The following is a 4,323-nucleotide window of genomic DNA, read 5'->3' on the forward strand; positions in this document are numbered from 1 at the left end:
TGACTTCCATTTATTAAGCACTTAAAAATAATAAGCACATTCTAGGTGTTATATATACTTAAGTAATTTAATCATCAGAAAAGCACAGAGTTAGTGCTATTACTTGCATTTTGTAGATATTAAAACTGAGTCATTGAGAAGTTAAGTTATTCAAACCAAAATTAACCTAAATTTAAACATAATTAAATTAATTAGATCAAATAAGCCAGACTGTGCTCACTTCAGCAGCACATATACTAAAATTGGAAAAATACAGATAAGATTAGCATGGCCCCTAAGCAAGGATAACTGTAACGTAAATTTGTGAAGCATTCCATATTTTAACTGTATAGCACAGCATTCCATATTTTAACTGTATAACTGTTATCCAATATCTTGTAATAATCTATGATGGAATGTAATCTGCAAAAAAAATTACTATACTATATACCTGAAATTAATGCAATATTGTAAGTCAATTAAAAAAAAAAAAAGGGCAGACTTAAAACAAAGGTCTGACTCCAGAGCCCATACTTTTCTTAACTGCCTAATGTTGGTTCTGCAAGTATGGATGGTTAATTTCAGGTCCATAAGTGAGGTAGATGAGACACATGTGGAAATGTTGCCATACATACTTATAAAATTAATATATTGCTTATTCATTTTTATTACTGTTTTATGTAATTTATATTGATTTTCATGTAAAATGATTGTTATCAATTTACTTTTAAAGGGGTGCTGGTATGAAACAGCCCTATAAATGCTCTTCAATATAACTTTGATAATTAGTAGTACTATATATCTTTATAACATAAATGCAATTTTTCAACATATCTTTAGCTATGTGGTTCAGCATTGAAACCCACAGAAGTTAAATTTAATGTGTTTACATCCCCAAAATGAGAAGGTACAGCAAGTCCAGTAATATATGTTTTCTTTAGGACAAAATAGCAATAAAGAATCTAATATTTTATTAAAGAAAGTGTATTAATAATTAGCTTTATAGAAACACTGTTTAAATGATAAGGATTTTTATTTAAACAATTTAACAAGTATGTATACATTTGAATGGTAGCATGAAGAGCTCTGTTCTTCAGTGAAAGAAGTATAATTGGTTAAAATTATTTTAAAAAATTAAGGTCTCCAGATATTTCCATTAGTGTATACAACAAATATATAAACATTTATTGAAGGAAATCTAAAACATAAAGGAATAGCAAGAGTCTGTATCATTTGAAACACAGTTCACACCTCCTCTCTCATTCTCAGCTCAGAATACTAGAAAATCCAATCCAAGAAGGTGTAACCAAACATGTAAGACGTCCTCTTTCTCTAGCTTAAAGTTGAGAGCTATATTATCACCGTGAGAATTGCAGGTTGCCAGCATTTCATACACATGTGCTCTGCTCCTCAGATCCAGTTTCAAAGCCTAAATTCCTAGAGAGTATGATCAAAAGATTAGCGGTTTCTTTCTTCCACTAATTCCGCACTGATAGAGTAGTGGCTTTACCTCAGGCATGGCACACCAAAACTGTTTTCCATCCAGCTGTCCTCACTCCAGCTTGCTTACAGGACAATGAATGAAATTGAACCTTTATTTTATACAAAATTTAAGTCAAAAACCTAAATTTTATAATTTAAAATTATAAAACTCTTAGAATAAAATAGGGGGAAAACTTCATGATATTGAATTTGGAAAGGATTTCCTAGATATGACACCAAAAGCCCAGGCAACAAAAGTAAAAATAGACAAATTGGACTATACCACCAAATGATAAATCAACAGAGTGAAAATGTGTCTGTGAAAAGCCCAGAGCCAACATCATACTTAATGGTTACCAATTGAATGCTTTTGCTGTAATAGCAGGAACAAGGAAAAATGTCCATTCTCATCTCTTGTATTCAACACTGTATTGAAGATTCTTCCAATTAGGACAATTATGTAAGGAAAAAAAAGAAATAGAAAGCATCCATGTTAGTAAGGAAGAAGTAAAACTGTCTATTTGCAGATAATATAATCTTATAGCTAGAAAATCTTAGGAATCCACTAAATCCTCTTAGAATTAATAAGTGAGTTTAGTAAGTTTGCAAGATACATGATCAATATACAAAATTAATTGTATTTCTACATACTTGTGATGGAAAATATGAAATTGAAATTGAAAAAGACAATTCCATTTATAATAGCATCAACAAGAATAAAAATAGGAAAATAAATACTTGGGAAAAATTAACAGAAGAAATGTAAAAGTCATATTCTGAAAACTACAAGAAAATAGGGAGACATTCAGTTGTTATTAATCAGAAAACTTAAATTTGTTCAGATGGCAATAACCCCCAATTTGATCTTAAGATTCAATGCAATATTTATCAAAATCACAGTTGGCAATTTTTGCAGAAATTGAAAATGTGATCCTAAAATTCATATGGAAATTCAAGAGACTCATAATAGCCAAAACAATTTGAAAGATAAAAACAAATTTCAGGTATTCATACTTCCTGATTGCAGAATTTACTACAAAGTCACCATAATCAAGATATTGTGGTACTGTCATACATTATTTGATTTTCAATGAGAGCGCCAAGGCAATTCAATACAGAAAGAGGGGTCTTTTTAACAAATTTGGCCAGAATGACCGGATTTTTGCATCCAGAGAATAGAGTTGTACCACTGCCTGCCTCGCACCATATACAAATATTTAACTCAAAATAGATCAAAGACCTAAATGTAAGAACTAAACTAGAAAATGCTTAGGGGAAAACAAGCATATATTTTTCTGACCTTGGATTAGCCAATGGCTTCTTAGATATAAAACCAAAAGCACATGTAACCAAAAAAAAAATACATTGGATTTCATCAAAATTAAAACACCACATAACTTTGAAGGACACCATCAAGATATTAAAGTACACCCCACAGAATAGGATAATTATTTGTCAATCACATATCTGACAGGGGAGTTGTATCTAGAATATAAAAAGAACTCTTACAACTCAATAATAAAAGGACAATTAACAAATTAATAAATGGGCAAAAGATCAATAGACATTTCTCCAGAATAATCAGTAAATTACCAATAAGAACATAAAAGGGGCATTATGCTAAGTGAAATGTCAGAGAAAGAAAGGCAGATACCATATGATCTCATTTATATGTGGGGTCTAAAAAAACCTGAACTCATGGAAACAGAGAACAGATTGGTAGTTGCCAAAAGTGGGGAGTGGAGGGACGGGGGGAGTGGGTAAAGGTGGTCAAAAGGTACAAACTTCCAGTTATAATATAAATAAGTTCTGGGATGTGGTATATAGCACTGTGACTATAGTTAAGTTCTCATCACAAGACAAATAATTGTAACTATGTGAGGTGATTGATGTTAACCAAACTTATTGTGGTTATCATTTTGCCATATATTCAAATATCAGATCATTATGTTGTACGTCTTAAACTAATACAAAGTTATATGTCAACTATACCTCAGTGAAACTGGAAAAATTAAAATAAGATCAGTTGATTAGTAACCTTTAGAAAAAGAAAGACTATGAAAAGACATTCAAATATCTTCAGCCATAAAGGGAAATGCAAATCAAATCCACAATGAGATATCATTTCACATTAGGATAGCTATACGAAAAAGACAGAGAACAGTTAAGTGGCAAGAATATGGAGAAATTGGGACTTTCATACATTACTAGTTGGATTGAAAAATGGCACAGTTACTTTGGAAAATATTGTGGCAGTTTATGGAAAGGATAAACATATACTTACCATGATCCAATAATTCTACTGCTAGGCTTATACCCAAAATTATTGAAACCATGTTCACACATAAACTTGCACACCAATGTTTATAGCAACATTATTAATAATAGCCAAAACGTAGAAATATCCCAAATGCCTATCAATGGAGGAATGGAAGAACACAATGGAATATTATTTGGCAATAAAGAGGAATTAAATAATAATACATGCTACAGCAAGGTAAACCTTGAGAACATCATGCTACATTAAGGAAGCCAGAAACAAAAAGTCACATATTATATGATTCAATTTATGACTTGTCCAGAATAGACAAATCTATAGACCAAAAAGTAGATTCAGTTTTACTAGGGCTAGAGGGGTTGTGGGGTTATGCTAAAGGGTACAGGGTTTATTTGGGGAATGATGAAATGTACAAATTGATTGTGGTGATAATTTACAACTCTATCAAATACTAAAAATCTTTAGATTGTATACATGAGATGGGTGAATCGAATGGTATGTGAATTATATCTTATCAAGATGTTTCAATTTTTTTTAACAAATATATATTAAACACCTACTACATGATATGCACTGAACAAGAT

The 4,323-nt window shown here is 31.0% G+C and overlaps 1 non-coding gene across 1 annotated transcript; it reads left to right on the top strand.

Moving 5' to 3' along the window:
• Window positions 1-212: 212 nt before the first annotated feature.
• LOC132423731 (U6 spliceosomal RNA) lies at window positions 213-323 on the top strand. The gene has a single exon (XR_009519052.1). It is a non-coding gene; the product is annotated as a U6 spliceosomal RNA (small nuclear RNA).
• The last annotated feature ends 4,000 nt before the right edge of the window (window positions 324-4,323 follow it).

This window comes from Delphinus delphis, chromosome 3, assembly GCF_949987515.2.
Source record: "Delphinus delphis chromosome 3, mDelDel1.2, whole genome shotgun sequence".
Taxonomy (NCBI): domain Eukaryota; kingdom Metazoa; phylum Chordata; class Mammalia; order Artiodactyla; family Delphinidae; genus Delphinus; species Delphinus delphis.